We start from the raw sequence: 17,543 nt of genomic DNA, 5'->3' as shown, positions 1-17,543 counted from the left end.
ATTATTTTCTTTTTGAGTGCCAAGGTCAATGTTTGGGAGAGCTCTTTCATTTTGTTGCTTATCCCAAGCCCACTCTAGCCAGAAGCTTGGCTGAAAAATAAATGTTTGGGAGATTTGTTTTATAAACTGCATTGAAGCACACCAAGTTAATATTGCCACGTATCTTCCTTTTCCCCAAATGTGGCCTTGTTTTGAAGCCCCACAAATAAAAGTTCACTGCTAAGGATAAGTTCAGAATGAAGGTCTCTTTACCCTGCCTCTTATCAAACTACAGTTTGTCATAGATTCGACCCTGACATTATGTGGTGAAGACTTTGTGTACATTTTGCTTTTACAGATAAGAAAAAAAATAAACAGGACAGAAAGGATGTTTGGAGTCTTGATTTTTTTCTCTTTTAGCCTTTATTGCTTATGGGACACGAAGCCATGCTTTCCTCCTTTGCTTCCCATTTTGTATATTTTTGTCTTTAATGAGACTATACACAGACTGCCTGAAAAATTCCATGATTCAGAAACAGAAGGCTGGCGGGTCTTTGGGATGATTTTAGGTATTTGAAATTGGTGATAAACTGCAGGATCTGGGCTTTGTCTAGGCAATCCTGAGATAGTGTCTACTGAGGTCTTAAGAGAAATAAAATTCATGGCAATAAAAGTCAATTCAGTAAAATCAGCTGAGGTGATTGATTCTTTTCTCCCACGAAATGAGCAGTTATTCGATCAGCTGCTCCTTGAGAAAAAATGGTAGTGGCTACAGCTTTGCCAGGATTGTCTCAGTTTTGATTTATGGAAATCTACCTATCTCTAGACCTCTATCCAAAAAAGAGGATGTGAGCTCCTGGCAATGGACTTATACTTCAGGCTTTGTTTTCTAGCTCCCACCACAAAATGTCTTCTTCATGCAGGAAGATACATGGGAGTTTAGTTTGAATGGTATATACCCAACTCTGAAGGGTACCTCTGCTACAGAGAACATGGCTTCCAGGTGGTTCTAACAGGAGGCACATTCGTGTCATCACGGATGGCCCTTTCATGGTGAATTCATTTCCTCCTGCTGTTGTAACAATGACCACAAATGCAGGGGCTTTATTCTCTTAGAGTCTGGAGAACTATAATCAGGCCGACTGGGATAAATCAAGGTGTGAGCAGAGCTGATTCCTTCTGGAGGCTTTGAGGGGATCATCCGTCCCCTTGCCTTTCCAGCTTCCAGAGGATGCCCACATACCCTGGCTTGTGGGCCCTGCTTGACATCACCTGCACCTTCTGCTTCTGTCTTTACATCTCCAGCTACTCACTCCGATCTCTTGCTTGTCCCTCTTAAGGACCTTTGTGATTACATCAGTCCCACCTGGATGACCCAGGATCGTCTCCCCGTCTCAAAAACCTTAACTGAATCAAATCTACAAAGTCCCTTTTGCCATATAAGGTAACATTCACAGTTTCTGGGGGTTAGGATGCAGCCATCATGGGGAGGCCATCATTCAGTCCACCACACATGGAACCACAGCGTATTCTAGTCCTTCAAGGCTGGATGAATCTATCAAGTCCTTATTAAGCTGTATATCGAGCAAAATAGTATAAGACACACTTTCTCTCCTTTGGTAATCGGCAACTCAATGGGGGAAGTTAGGACAAACACGGATAAAATGGTGCTGAGCACTTACTGCTTCATGGAGAACCTCTGCCCGCCCATAAGAATAGCTCTGCAAAAGCAGAAGCCCATTTAGCTCAAGACGTCAGGGAGAACTTCACAGGAGAGGTTCTCTTGAAAGACAGCTTTAGTCTCTGGCAGAAGATTGCTAAAGGCTGTCATTTCATGCAAAAGGACAGGTCACAGACATGGTAGTGGCCAGCAAGGGGATGCCCTTGACTGAAGGGCAAGGTTTTTACTGAGCATCCACGGAAGGCTACATTGATAGATGTCAAGAAGAATTGATCAGATGGGGGTAAAGAATTGAGTGTTATCTTGTCCTTGAGCCGAAGCGTAGAGAGCAGAAGCCTCAGATGATGCAATACAGTTATGGGGGCGGTGGGGGGGGGGGGGGAGTGGTGGTGGTGAGCCTGGAGAATGGCCCCTGAAAGGCTGTGGGATTAAACCAATCCAAACTTCCCATAGCTTCAGGAAGGGAGGATCTCAGGCCCCAGATCTGACTTCTGTGGTAGATCTTGCCCACGGTCCCTGTGCGTTTCACATACGTTCTCAGGTGGTATCTGTTTCCAGCTGTGGTAGGCACCCAGCCCCCCAATCAAATACAGGGTGCCCTAGACCCCCCTGTTCCTCATCAACACCCTGGGTCAGGGCAGCTCTCCTTGAAAGGGGCAGGAGGAGCATGGTGGTGGTGAGGGGAGGGTTTGGGCAGACGCAGGGTGTAAATAAATGTATGAAGCCATTTTGGTTGACCTCCCAGGCCATGGAGGATGTCAAAGCCTGCCGGTCATTCTCTTGGGGGAATTCCTGTGTTCATGTATCCATTTGTTTGTCATTTGACAAAGAATGTTGAGCATGTACTGTGTCCCACCCTATGTCTGGGGACAGAACATAAACAGTCTCTCACGGAGCTTTCAGTCTGGTGGGAGAGACAGACCTTAATCAAAGGATTACAGCAGTACCATGGATCAGAATTGTGGTAAGGATCCCGGGAGGAGGCCCGTGGTGTCACAGGGAACTTGTAAGGGGGGGCGTGTGAGCTGGTTGGGGCGTGTGAGTGCCTTGGGGAGGGCTTTCTAGATCCCATATGGCTTCACTTGTCCTACTCAAATACTCAAATGTCACCTCCCCAGAGAGGTCTTCTTGACCACCCTATCTCAACTATCGCTGCTATTTTTTTTTTTTAAATTTAAAGCTTATTTATTTATTTTGAGAGAGAGAGAGAAAGCAGGAGTTGGGGAGGGGGAGGGAAGGAGGGAGGGAGAGAGAATCCCAAGCAGGCTCTGCACTGTTAGTGTGGAGCCTGACATGGGACTCAAACCCATGAACCGGAGCCAAAGTTGGATGTTTAACTGACTGGGCCATGCAGGTGCCCCTCAACTATCACTGCTCTTAATCTCTACCATGGATCAGCTGGCTGCGCTGTGTTTACTATGATCTAACATGTGATTATACACACACGCACACATATACACACTCACACATACTCACTCATATACATTCACATATGCATGCTTGCCCCCATTAAATTGTGAGCTCCATGAGGGCAGTAGCATAGTCTATTCTGTTCATGCTCTATCCCCTGAGTCAAGAAGAGTGCCTACACCAACAACTGTTTGTTGACTGAGTGACTGATTGACAGATTGCATAAATGAATTGAAATGAAGTGAGTTGAGATCTTTAGGGGGATAGGTGGCATCAGAATATAAAGGGTTGGGGGCTGTAGAGAGGGATTCAGGCTGAGGAAATGTCATGGGCAAAGGATCTGTGCTGGAGGGAGTATGGCACTGGAGGGAGTTCAAAGACATCACTGATTTATTCACAAGTTATACTGAGTACCCATATATGCTCAGAACTCTCCCAGACCCTGAGAGTAGAACACTAAGACTAGATCCCTACCTTCAGAGCTTAGAAATTTGGTGGGAGAGGTATGCAGGCAATAAGCCAGCATACATTATATGCATATATTCAAATGTAATAACATGTCAGGTAATGATAAATGATGTGAAGTAGAATAGAGAATGGGCTAGAGAGTAGATGAGCAGAAGGTAGGGGGTTTTTAGTCAGAGAAAGCCTCTCAGAGGTGGTGATGCTTGAACAGGGCCCTGAATGAGAGACGGATTAAGTGAGACCAGGGGAAGGACTGGTCAGGCCAAGGAGGGGGTCCGCACAAAGGCCCAGGGGCAGGATGGCATCAGGGAGGGGGTCTTGAGGAGGCAGGAAGAAATGTACTGGGTGGTTCTGAACGGGAGAGTAACAGCTTCTGATTTCGTTTTTAAAAGAGGATTGTGGCCTCTGGGTGGGGATCTGCCTTAAGGGCTCAGAGGGACAACTTGGGACAGCAGCCGGGTCACTCTGCAGTGGGCCGGACAAGAGACGACGCTGGCTGCCTGGATGGGGGGAGTGGGCTGCTACAGAGGACTGGGTTAGAGAGACTCCGAAGCAGGACAGGTGGGTATTTAGGCTTGCCGCGAACCGGATATAGAGACACGGGGCTCTCTCTTGAGGTGCAAGTGACCACAGATACCCTTTATTAAGCTGATTGACAGAGGGGCTGGTTAGCAGGGGGGTTTTGGGGGGCGGTAACCAAAAGTCATCTCTTGGATGTATTAACTTAGAGCCTTCTGTGCACTTCCAGCTGAGGAATCAGACACTTTGGGTGGAGTTCAGGGGAACGGCTGGATCTAGGGGTGCAAAACTGGGAAGTGGTGCCATAGAGACAGAATCTGAAGCCACGAGGAGCTGCAGTCACCAAGATACCCCGTGGAGATCTGAAAGGAGGTGAGGTGAAGGATCCGCTAGAGACCCCAATATTTAGAGGCCCAGAAGAGAAGGAGCCCGTGTGGTGTGAGGGAAAGCAAGCTCATGAGGTGAAGAAAATGCTCCACGTTTGGGGGGAGCATAGACAGCGGAGAGGGGTGGTGCAGGGCCAGCAGGGCATGCGCCAAAGCCAGGTGAGAAGAATAGTCTTGACCTTGATTCAAAATGGTACCGTCTACATCCAGAGAGCTCACTGACCCTACTCGTAAAACCCAGCTCCAGATTCTTTCTGGCTCTTTCTAAAACTCCAGTGGTCCTGAGAGGCAGTGGAGGGTAACAGACCAGAGCTTCAAGGATCTCGCCGGCAGCCAGTGTCGGGGGGCGGGTGGGGGGTGGTGGTGGTGATGGGTGAGTGGGAGGGGGTTGGCATCAGGCCCTCACACCTCCTCCTCCAACGAGCAAGACCCGCTCTCACTCCGTGGCCCTCTGCAGACCATGCAGGCCCGGGTGGAAAAGCAGGCCAGCAACGTGGGCTCCCTGGGCCTCATTTTTCTCAAACGTGAATTGGGCATGATAATACTAGCTCTTAACTTGCAGTGTTGTGATGAGGGTTAAAGGGCCTGCCAGACAGTAACTGTTAACTACGGGCATATTAAAGGGTGATGATTTGCCATCCCTTCGAAGAGTCAAAAATTCTGCCACGCACCCTGAAAATCGCTATAAAAGAGAAATTCTAGAAATTTTGAAGACTGGATTAGAGGTAGTCTAGCCTCCTGAAATAACCGTTTGGAAGAAGGCAGCACTGAATGGTGGGATGGAAATGTGCTCTTGAGTCAGAGGTCTAGCCGGACTCTCAGCTCCCCCACCCAGCAGATGGTTGGCCTTGGACTTGATGCTTGACTGCTTTCCGCCTCAGTGTCCTGGTTGTAAAGTATCACAGCACGCGTGACTCCCTCACGGGGTATATGAGCACCTAATACGACAATGCACATAGAGTACTCCGCACAGTGTCCCGCACACAGCAAGCACACCATAAATACTGCAGTTAAGGGGTGCCTGTGCAGCTCAGTCAGTTAAACATGCAACTTGGGCTTCGGTCGTGATCTCGCGGTTCATGAGTTCGAGCCCTGCGTCGGGCTTTCTCTCTGCCGTCAGCACAGAGCCTGCTTCAGATCCTCTGTCTCCACCTCTCCCTGCCTCTCCCCCCACTTGTGCTCTTTTTCTCTCAAAAACAAATAAACGCTAGAAAAAATTACTATGAGCTCTTGGAAAATATCAGTATATAAGTTATTACAATGTGACAATCCTTTATTGTCATGCTTCCTTTACATATGGCCTCCAGATCATCCCATTTATTTGCAGCTTTCCCCCAGATTAAATGGAAGCATAGATCAGGTTACATTTGAAGTCTGCTGAATTCGGTCTTAAAGGAGCCTTCAAAGGAGTGTCAGAGCTATCGTTTGGTTTGACTCCTCATCTCCAGGCTTGCCTGGCTTCTGTATGTGATTTGTAAAGGTAAACTTGTCTTCACTTTGCAGTTCCTGGAGTTCCACCCCCTGAAAATCACAGCTCCGCATTACATTGAGGGGAACTGCTGTTTGGGGAAGACAAACGACATTTTCATGATTAATCCATGCCTTGGGAACCAGTCCCAGAGGGAGGACTGAGAGCTGAGTCCAGTCTTCTGAGCTGTGTTCCTCCACTTGACCTGAATTTGTGACCATTCAAAGCCACATACCATGGCCTCCCTACAGCAGAACAATGATACAGCAGGCTGTTGGTATGTGATCATTTGGCCACATGGTGGCACTTCACGCCTAGTAATTCTGTTGGTCCTCTTTCCCTAGCCCTGAAGGTTTGAAGTAAACAACAGAAAAAGAAGCATGCCCTCTCAGAATGGCACAGGCACCATTGCCAGAAAGCACAGGGTTCAATGAGGAAAAGGCTCAGCTCTTGCCGTTTTCCTCAGTTCTAAGGGGAAGGCTCTGGTCCCAAATGGAAAAACCAAGAGTTCTACACGCAAGAGCCCATTTTCCAGGTTTTGTTTTTGTTTTTTTCCCCCACAACACTGCACTAATTCCAGGTCCAAAGTAAAATGTCATCTACCAGTGTAGCAGATGAAAGAAAGGGGGCCCCCATGGGCCAGAGTTTGACTTTCTTAGAAAAAGATTTTTCTGAAGATACCACCTGACTTCAAGACAGCCCTCAGCTGCTGAAAAAAGGAATGGGATTATTACCCACCATTTTAATTCTATGACTTAAGGATCTAAAAAAAAAAAAAAATAAATAAAAATAAATAAATAAAAACCGAAAGGGATTATTACCTACTATTTTAATTATTTTCTTGGAGGTTATAGAGACTTGGGCCTGAGTTTGAATACCAGCTCTGACATTAACTAGTTTTGGAGCCTCAAGGAAGCTACTTAACTTTCTCTATACCTCATTGTTGTCACTTTTAAGGGAGTTCATGATAATAGGACCTACCTTATAGGATTGTGCTAAGAATGAAATAATATTAAGTGGAACCAAATGAGATTGCCAGTATTCAAGTCTTTGGCCCACAGGAACAGGAATTTCATGTAGTTCATGCTTGGGCACATAGTGAGGCTTGGTAGAGTGAGCTATTACTATCACAGCTTGCATGACAAGAAGCCAACAAGCACTTATTGTGAACATTTAGAAATAAACCATGACAAATGAAAATGGAAGCATAGCATAAAAGTTCTTGTGGGATGCAGCAAAAGCAGTACTAAGAGGGAAGTTCATAGCAATAAATACCTACATCAAGAGGCAAGAAAGATCCCCAGTAAACAACATAACTCTATGACTTAAGGATCTAGAAAAAGAAGAACAACTGAGCTTAAAGTTAGCAGAAAAAAGGAAATAATAAAGATTAGAGCAGAAATAAATGAAATAGAAAATGGAAAACAAAATAGAAAGATTAACCAAACTGTAAATTCGTTCTTTGAAAAGATAAACAAAATTGACAAAGCCTTAACTAGACTAACCAAGGGGTAAAAACGAAAGGGCTCAAATCAACAAAATTCTAAATGAAACAAGAGACATTACAATCAATACCACAGAAATTCAAAGGGTCATAAGAGATGACACAAATAACTGTATACTAACAAACTAGACAACCTAGAAGAAATGGACAAATTCTTAGAAATATACAACTTAACTGAGACTGAAGAAAGAAAGGAATAGAATAGAAAGAAATGAAGAAATAGAAAATCTGAATAGACCAATTACTAGTAAGGAGATTAAATCAGTAATAAAAATTCTCCTAATGGAGAAAAGCCCAGGGCCCAATGGCTTCACTGGTTAATTCTACCAAACATTTAAATAAAAATTAACAACAACATTTTTCAAACTCTTCTAACATATTGAAGAGGAGGGAACACATTCAAACTCATTTTATGAGGCCAGCACCATCCTGATACCCAAACCAGAAAAGGACACTATTAGAAAAATACATACATACATACATACATACATACACACATACTACAGGTCAATATCTTTGATATATATAGATGTAAAAATTATCAATAAAATATTGGCAAATTGAATTTAGCAGCACATTAAAAGGATCATACACCATGATTAAGAGGGATTGATTCCTGGCATGCAAGTATGGTTCAAAATATGCAAATCAATATGACACATCAAATTAATAGATTGAAACAAAAGAATTATATAATCATCTCAAGAGACACAGAAGAAGCATTTGAAAAATTCAACATTCATTCATGATAAAATCTCTTAACAAATTAGGACAGGAGGAATATATTTCAACATAATAAAGGCATATATGAAAGACCACAGCTAACATCATGCCCAATGGTTAAAGGCTAAAAACTTCTTTTAATATCAGGAACAGGACAAGGATATCCACTCTCAACAGTCTTCTTCAACATAGTACTGAAAGTCCTAGCCATAGCAACCAGGCAAGAAAAAGAAATGACAGGTAAAAATATGTAAATAAAATAATAATAATAATAATAATAATAATAATAATTGGGAAATTATAAAGAATAAAAGGAAATAAAAGGGATTCGAATTGAAAAGGCAGAAGTAAAATTGTGTCTATTTGCAGATGATATTTTATATATAGAAAATTTGAAAGACTCAACTAAAAATCTATTAGACTTAATCAATGAATTCAGTAAAGTTGTAGGATATAAAACTAGCATACAAAAATCAGTAGCATTTCTATATGCTAACAATAAATTTTCTGAAAAAGAAATAAATTCATTTCATTTATAATAGCACCAAAAATAATAAAATATATAGGAATAAATTGAAAGAAATGAAAGATCTCTACTTTGAAAACTACAAGACACTGATGAAAGAAATAAAAAAAAACACAAATAAATGGAAAGATTGACTATGTTCATGGATTTGAAGAAATAATACTGTTAAAATGTGAATACTACCAAAACCCATCTATAGATTCAATGAAATCCTTGTCAAGATTCCAATGGCATTTTTTACAAAAGGAGAAAAACACTCCTAAAACTTACATGGAACCACCAAAAACCCCAAATTGCTAAAGAAATCCCAAGAAAGATGAGAACAGGAGGCATCACACTTCCTGACTTCAAGCTCTACTATAAAGCTATAATCATCAAAACAGTATGGTATTGGCATAAAAACAGACAAATAAGCCCATGAAACAGAATCAAGAGCCCAGAAATAAACCCAAGCATGTATAGTCAACTGATATTTGACAAGGGAGCCAAGAATACTTAATGGAGAAAAGACAGTCTTTTCTATAAATGGTGCTGGGATAACTGGATATTCGCATGTACAGGGATGAAAATGGATCTACATTCCACACCACCCACAAAATTTACTCAAATGGATTGAAGACTTATATGTAATACCTGAAATCATGAAACTCCTAGAAGAAAACATAGGAACAAAGCACCTTGACATGGGTCTTGGTGATAATGTTTTTAGATGTGACATTTAAAATCCTTAAACACAAACAACAAAATAAAAAATGAACAAGAGAAATGACATCAAACTAAAAAGCACAGCAAAAGAAGTCATCAACCTGTCTGTGAAAAGACAGCCTGCAGCATGGGAAAAAATATTTGCAAACTATACATCTGATAAAGGGTTAATATCCAAAATATATAAAGAATTCATACAACTCAATAGGAAAAAACCCAAACAATCCAATTAAAAAATGGGCGAAGGATCTGAAGAGACACTTTGCCAAAGAAGATGTGTAAAAGGCCAACAGGTACCTGGAAAGATGCTGAACACCACTAAGCAACAAGGAAATGCAAATTAAAACCACAGTGAGGTAGCACCTCATGTCTGTTAGAATGGCTATTATCAAAAAGACAGGGGGTGATAAATGCTGGCGAGGATGAGGCTAATGGGAACCTGTAGAGCTGCAGTGGAAAACAGTATGGAGAATCCTCAAAAAATTAAAAATGGTACTACCAAATCATCCAGCAATTCCATTTCTGGGAATATATCCAATGGATATGAAAACAATAACTTGAAAAGATAACTGAGCCCTGCTGTTCATAGCAGCATTATTTACAATGGCCAACTCATGGAAACAACCTAAGTGTCCATCAATGGATGAGTGGGTAAAGAAGTTGTGTTGTGTATACACACACACACACACACACACACACACACCCTGGAATATTACTCAAACATTAAAAACAAGGAAATCCTAACATTTGCAAAAACATGGATCGTCCTAATATGGCATTAAGCTATGTGAAATAAGCCAGACAAAGAAAGACAAATACTGTATGATCTCACATATATGTAAAATCTTAAAAACAACAACAACAACAACAAAAAAAAAACCTCCTAGAACAAGAGATCAGACTTAATGATTACCAAAAGTGGAGGATGGAGGGAGGCAAAACTGGAAGAAGAAGGTGGTCCAAAGGTACAAATTTCAGTTATAAGATAAATAAGCACTAGGGGTGTAAGTTACAACATAATGATGGTAATTAACACTGCTAGACAGCATATAGGAAAATTGTTCAAGGATTATATCCTGTGAGTTATCATCACAAGAAGAAAATTGTTTTCCTTTTTTATTTTCTTCTTTTTATTGTATCTCTATGAGAAGTGGCTGTTAGCTGACCCTATTGTGGTGATCATATCAGATGATACATAAATCATCCCATCACACTGTATACCTTAAACTTCTATTGTGATGTATGCCAATTAGTCCTCAATAAAACTGCCAAAAAAAAAAAAAGCCATCACCCTGTCTTCTGGAAATATTTCCCTGAAGATTCTTATTGCTAAGTACCCTATTGCTGCCGTATGCTAAAATTCCAAATATGAAAACATGCCTGAAAGAAATCTGGCTCTGTTTCACAGCCCTACCTGTAGCCAAGTAATCTCTACCTCAGGCTGTCTTGAGGTATTCTCTACCTCAAGCTGTCAATGAGATATTAGTCCCACTGGGAGGAAATCAAGGCCAACGTCGCGGCACCCATGGTGTGAGTAAAGGAAAGCGATGCAGAACTCACCCCTCCGCGAGAGCACCCTGTACCTTGGGCTGATACCGAAATTCCTCCTCGGTCTCTCTGATGCACTCACATCAAAGTTTATCTCTTCTATGTTCCAGTGCCTCTTAGCAAGCCAGGTGAATACTAGCTAATGCCAGTTTCTCCCTCTTGGGCTCACCAAAAGTAAGGCAGCTACACCCCTAGAAATGCAAAAACAAACACAAACCAGATAATGGTGATAGTTTATCAGAGAAAATCTTCCTCCCCCATCCTCTTTCCTTTGCTTCTTGCAGATCTTTCCTCAAACTGTACAGATTGGTCTAGTAAACTCCCTATGGTATCTCACCTTCCCCCTTGTCGTGTGCAAAATGAAAACTTGTGCTTCTCATTACACATAAGTCACAGACTGCAGACCACAAGAGATGAGAGTGCCTTACAGGGCCTCATTGTGTATCACAGAAGATGTGTAAAGGAGCATGCATTTGCAGACAGACGTCTAACTTGGGGAATGAGTTTCTTCAATGCACCAAATGGGCTAAAAGTTAAGAAGCCAGATGCAGAAGAGAACATGCGGCATGACTTAATTTATATGAAGTTCTGAAGTTCAAGAGCCAGCAAAACTAATCTATGAGGATCGTCAGAACAGTAATTGCGGGTGGTGGGGCTGTTGAGAAGGTATGAGGTATGTGATGCCGGAGAAGGTTTGTCTTTTTATGTCGGTGGGATTCTGTAGACTACACAGGTGTAGACACTTGTCAAAGCTCACAGAACTGCACCCTGAAGACCAAAAGAAATAGCAGTGAGAAGTGGTCCCCCAGAACAACAATGACAGGGTAGGAGCCCCTTTTGTCATGGAAGAGAGGAGGGAAGTTCCTCACTGGGCTGTCGATGCAGTTGAAAAACATATAAAACGTCAGCCAACTTTCCAGGCAGTTTCAACATCCAGGGACGTTTTTCTCCACGCATACACTGCCTATGTCTTTTCAAATGTTTACAGAGTATTTACAAAAAGTAGTCCTTTGGGTGGCGGTTGTAATTAGGCAAACTGGCAGTGAAAATTAACACATACCATACAAGAGAGATAATCGCTTCACTGCCATATACAATATTATTATCAAATGGTATTCGCCAAGGAATCCAACTGGTCCATACAAGCTCAATCTCGTTGTTCTAGGAAAGATCGCCCCTTCCTTGTTACCCTTGAGGACGAAGCTCCCACAGCCCACGCATGATATGCCATATGGCACTTAACATCAGAATCGGAATGAGCTTGTGCTTTTTGTGTGAGATACTGAAATCTATTAGAAAATCAGAAAGCCTAATTTCCACCAAGTTCCTGAGACCTGCCATCTGCTGCGTGAGAAAGAAAATGGAGATTTTTTTTTTTTTTAACCATTTACTTATTGTGAAATGTAAGAGTGCTGGCGTGTTTGAAAAAGCAGGGTTGAGGGCTGGGGGGTGCAAAAGAGAGAGCCAGAGCAAGCCCACTTGGCAGGGGAGAAAGAAGACTGTCAGCTGAATGGTGGCAGAGGCTTGGGAAGCATAATTATGGAAATCACCTCTTCCAGAGCCTTTTTTTCTCCTCCTGAGCACATGTTCCTTCCACACAGGAATAGCACAGAGAAAGGGCAGCTTTTGAGAACAAGCAGTCTCCATTGCAGAAAGGAAGAAGAAGGGTCTTAAATAAGTACCCGTCTGTCTATTAGGTCTTTCCATAGAGGGGATAGTGTGAGGAAGACAGGAGGAGGGTGACAGACAAGGGAGCCCAAAAGGCCTACTGGGTGGGGAGGCAAGGAGAGCTTTCTAAGGGGGCTGCAGAAAGGGGGGGAGGCAAGACGGGAGATGGATCTGAGTGGGGGTGGGGAAGGAGAGCCTGCTGAGAGGGGAGGGATCTTTCAACATCGTTTGGAATTTGACTGTATGTGTTGGGTGTTGGGGGTACAAAGATAAAGATGCTTTGTGCTTTAAGGAGGGCATGCCAGATGTCTGGGCATTCGTTTCAGAGGAACACCTCCGCGCCTGGCATGGTAGGCTCATGAGATGCTGCCATGACATGTGTCACATCCATGTGGCTGTCCTACACCCTCCGTAGAGCAGAGCAGTGCAACCTCAAGGGCTTACCCAACCCCTTGATCCTATTGTATTTATTTCTACTCTTGTTTTTACACCAAAGCTGGCGAGTCTATGGGAACTGCCGTAAGCAGTTCACCCTGGACATGGTTGGTGACTGTGTTGTGATCTCACCTCTGATCACAACCCTGAGGAAATAGACGTCCTAGGAAATTGGTTACCAGAGCCTGAACGGAGTGGGGGTGGGGAGGCAAGTAAGGCTCTAAGGCACCAGGGAATCTCATGTTATATTATAGAGTCAAGTTCTGGTCAAGGCAGGGCCATTTTTGGACCGGGTCCAAGGGGGTTTAATTAAAGAAGAACTAAAAGGAACTCTCAAAAGGTAATGCCATCTGCAAGGCAGTCTTCCAGCGGGATGCCAGGGGCATCCTGAAAGTCGGGTTCAGGGTTCTAAGAGTGGTCTGGGGTCACAGGGCCCCCTGACCGGCCACCTGAGAACACACCCCCATCTCAGGCTCTGTACTCCGGAGGTGCTCACCGTGGTGACACCACACAGATAGATGACTGTGATCTGTCACCTGAAAGGATGAATGACTTAGCAATAGCCTCCTGGGCTTCCGGGATCCTGGCCTCCCACTTAGGCCAAGCTAGGAAAGGATGCGTCAGAGAGAATTAGATGCCAACTTCTCCGTGGGGGAACCGGGTGGGAGAGGGAGCCAAGTAAGGTTTTGAGTTTGCAGCAAGATGAGGTAGGAAGTAAAAATTAGTCCCAGAGCCCAGCATGACGAGGATGTGCTCATCCTCGGAGCCTTCTCCCACATGAGGGGGGCAGACCGGTGAGGGCTGTCACCTCCCCCGGGGGCCCTGCGGGGCTCTGCTGGCTCCGGGCCCTGGGGCTCCGAGCTGCCGGCGTGGTGCTGTTTTGTGTTGGTACCTCTGGGAGAAGTTCAAGTTTCAGGCCGAATCCCCAAGGAATTAGTAATGGGGTTATGCACCCCGCGGGGAACCCGGCTGCGGGTCCCATGCAGCAGCTGGTGGGGGCGGCCTTACTTTTTGCTCCCTTGGTGACTAAGAACTCAACAGTTAGCTCCTTGCCTGAAGGCCAGTGAGCAGCTCCTGATTTCCCTGTGGATGCCCAGACGCTACAAGGCAGGCTTGTGGGGTTGCCAGGGGTTCCTGCGAATGATTGGGGGTTGCCTGCTAGTCAGGAGCTTGGCGGTCCCCCACCACTGCTTTTGCCTGAAGGCAGCTGCTGCAGCAACATGGTAAGACCCTCTCAGCATCCTCTGTCCTCGCTTCCCCTCGGCTTCCATTTGTTGAACACCGATTGTTATCTAAGAAAAATGGCTATCATTTCCTGAGCATTCGCTACGTGTTAAGTGCCTCACCCCTATGCTCTCATTTAATCCTTGCTACAACCCAGTGAGGAAGGGGCCGCTGTTACCCCATTTTCCAGAGGAAACGACCGCGGAGGAATGAGATTTGCTGAAGATCCAGGGTCAAGCCGCTGCTAAAATGTGGGGGTGGCTATCCACCTGGGTAGCTGGAATCATCGCTCTATAATCCTAAGAATAGTACTGCAAGAGAGTAAGCACGATTATTTCACTTTAGCTCTTAAGCAGACAGGGCTCAGAGAGGTTAGGTAATTAACCCAAAGCCACGAAGCTGTAAGGCCCAGAGACTGAAAGCCATCTGGCTCCAGAGTGCAAGCTATTTCCTCTAAGCCGCACCCCCTCTCTGGGCTGAGGCTGTGTTACATGATGGGGCTCCCTCCCCCAGCCAACAGATGGCAGGCCCGGGGAGCTGGATTGGATATGGAACGTGCAGAGATCTTTACGGGAGAAACACTTAGCTAAACTTAACATTTTCTGACTTTTTTAAAAAAGGAAACGATGACTTCTTTTGAGCACTGATGTTTCTTAAAGGTACCATAGCTACTATCCAAGCGGCCCTCAAAAGATTTGGATGCCGCCAGCCAATGAGCGTCCCAACCTGCTTGACGATCTAACTAGTTTAATGGTGGTAGCTCCTGAGTGTTAGAGAATTTGGGTGCTATTTGTCATTCTCCCCCATTCGAATCCAATGTATAAAGAGTATGTCTTAGTGAGACTATCTGTGAGCTGGTGTGTGAGAAGCAAATACAAAAGACCTCTGACGTGTGCAGGGCAGGACCAGCCTTTGTTTGTCTCTTTTTGGTCTCTCCAGGGGCAGAGACAGTCCTCCGATGGTAGCATTTAAGGGAAAGGCATATTTATAACTAGCAGAGGGTGAGAGGGCTGCTCTTTGACCTAAATGCTCGGAGCCCCCAAATGCTTATCTATGCCACTGGCTTCAGAGACCATTGAACGCCTAAGACCAAGTGCTGAAGTGCATGTCCCAGTGACCCTAAATTCACTGAATTTTGAGATACATTATCCCACATGGTTATAACCCACCAGCAGACCTCTGGGTTCCCTTGTGCCTTGGTTTTCTTTGTCATACACTAGGAGGCTTAGGCAGCAGGCAAGATATTTTCATTGGCCTCCGCACTCTTCTGCAAACATTGCTAGGATAAACAGTTGCTATCTTTGTTAACATTGAATTGATTTTAAATGCCTGGAGGTATTTAAAAATTTTCATGGCTTTCAAACTCGAGGCTTTCATTCAGTACTTATTTTTTCTATAAGAATGTATCAAATACCTACTCCGTGTCAGGTACCATCTTGGTACTTTAGTTGAAACACAGATCAATTACACCTACACCCCGAGGAACTTATAATTTAGCAAAGGAGAGGGGAAAATATATGTAAAAATGATGTGCGTGCGTGTGTGTGTGTGTGTGGGGGGTTGATAGATACGTAGATAAATAGGAAATATGTATGTGCACATGCGATATGACACAATATAACATACATAACATAATATAACAACCCTGTGGTGATGACGACAAGGAGAGTCCAGCGGTGAATCTGGGACACAGGGAACGCCAGCCAGTATCTGACGGAGGAACAGGGATGGGTTCTAGAGACAAGGCAACAACCGAGCCAAGGCTTGCCACAGAGTGACTGAGCAAAAGGGCAGGAAACACCATCAGAGAAGTGCCCTCCGTGTTTGGGGAGAAGAGAAAGGCATTTTGGGTAAGCCTAAAGCAGCAGTGGTAGGGATAATGGAAACATAAATTCAGAGGCTTCTAGAGAGTGCTTTGAATGGCAGACTGCAGAGTGGTCTTGTAAATGAGTCACACACATGTGGTGGACAGGTAGAGCCAAGAAGAGATGGAGTGAAGGGAAAAGACTACAGTTTGCTGTGGAACTGAAAACACAGCCAAGCATGGTGTCCATTCCGTTTCCAGAAAGAACTGTTAGAGCTCAGACCCCTCTCCTTCCTGTTGGCACTGGCCTCTTTTCCTTTAAGAAATCCCCATATATAAACCTCCAAACTTATAAGTCTTGGGCCTGATATTTGTGAGAGAGATTCTCACAAATATTTGTGAGAGGATTCTTTATTTTATGAGGATTTTTTTAAAATGGAATTCCCTTGATGTTTTCAAATATAATCCAGTCGCCACAGCCCTTAGTTTAGGTGTCCCCATGCTGTGGAGACGGGTGGCCTACATGGGCTGCACTGCCCTTCACCAGGCAGAGGTATTTATAAGCCCTTTTTTTCTTTAAAAAGTTTTTTTTTTTTTTTATCTGAAGAAGGGAAAAAGGAAGATAACAGATTAAGGGGCACACCAGGTAGAAAACTGTTAATCCCATTGTTCTTTCTTTATTATTGTTTTTATCCTCTCTTTATTTTCCTTCATATTTTATATCTTCTTCCACAAACATGCCCATCCCTGACTTACTTTTATAAAGAAAATTGTCCTTTCACTGCCTTTGTGACATGATATGACACGAGTGCCCTTCCTCATCCCCAGCTCTAACCCCCAACCCCATGCACCTGTTGTGTTTTTGAACTCTGTTCTAACCAAAGGATTTCCTTTTTTGGAGACGATTACATGGAGCCTCTTTTTTTTTTTTTTTTTTTTTTTTTTTTTAAATTTAAACCCAAGTCAGTTAACATCTACAAGGAAGCTCTTCTAATTCTAGTCTGATTTCAAATTTAGCTCCTTAGGTTTTCTCTATGGAAATGGCTTCCCTTTAAGTTGGGAGAAAAAGCATAACTATCAAAGAAGTAAACTCAGGAGAAACAGGGAAAAGGTGTAATTCATTTCTTCCAGAAGATGCCTTTGCAGTTCTCCTAAAAGACACCATTCAGATGTCTACGACTGGGGATTTCATGCTTCATTATCCCTATTTTCCCTCTCATTTTGTGTTCTAGTACGGATTTATCAACACCTGTCTTCAGTCTCTTGTGATAGAGAAATTTGGTGAAGAGACCTGGGAAAAACTGAAGTAAGTATATTAAAGGAAAGATGGAGAATCCCCGGGGACAAGCCTCCAGTGTTTTGAAGGTCATGGGTTTTTACTAACCTTTTGATGAAGACGGCTATTACTAGGGACATCAATTTAAGTACCTTAAACATACCAACTAGATACAGGAAAAATCTGCTCTACTAGACCTACCATTAAGGAAGGTATCAGTCT

General features: G+C 43.7%; 1 long non-coding RNA gene across 1 annotated transcript in view; it reads right to left on the bottom strand.

Moving 5' to 3' along the window:
* Position 1: 1 nt before the first annotated feature.
* Positions 2-17,543, bottom strand: part of LOC131486195 (uncharacterized) — a 22,486-nt gene continuing 4,944 nt past the window's right edge. Inside the window, exons 4-5 of the long non-coding RNA XR_009249230.1 lie at positions 10,927-11,105; positions 2-90 (exon numbers count right to left, since the gene is read on the bottom strand). This is a non-coding gene — a long non-coding RNA (uncharacterized LOC131486195). The remainder of the gene's footprint in view (positions 91-10,926; positions 11,106-17,543) is intronic.

Source organism: Neofelis nebulosa, chromosome 1, assembly GCF_028018385.1.
Source record: "Neofelis nebulosa isolate mNeoNeb1 chromosome 1, mNeoNeb1.pri, whole genome shotgun sequence".
Taxonomy (NCBI): domain Eukaryota; kingdom Metazoa; phylum Chordata; class Mammalia; order Carnivora; family Felidae; genus Neofelis; species Neofelis nebulosa.
This window is presented reverse-complemented; position numbering and strand designations above follow the sequence as displayed.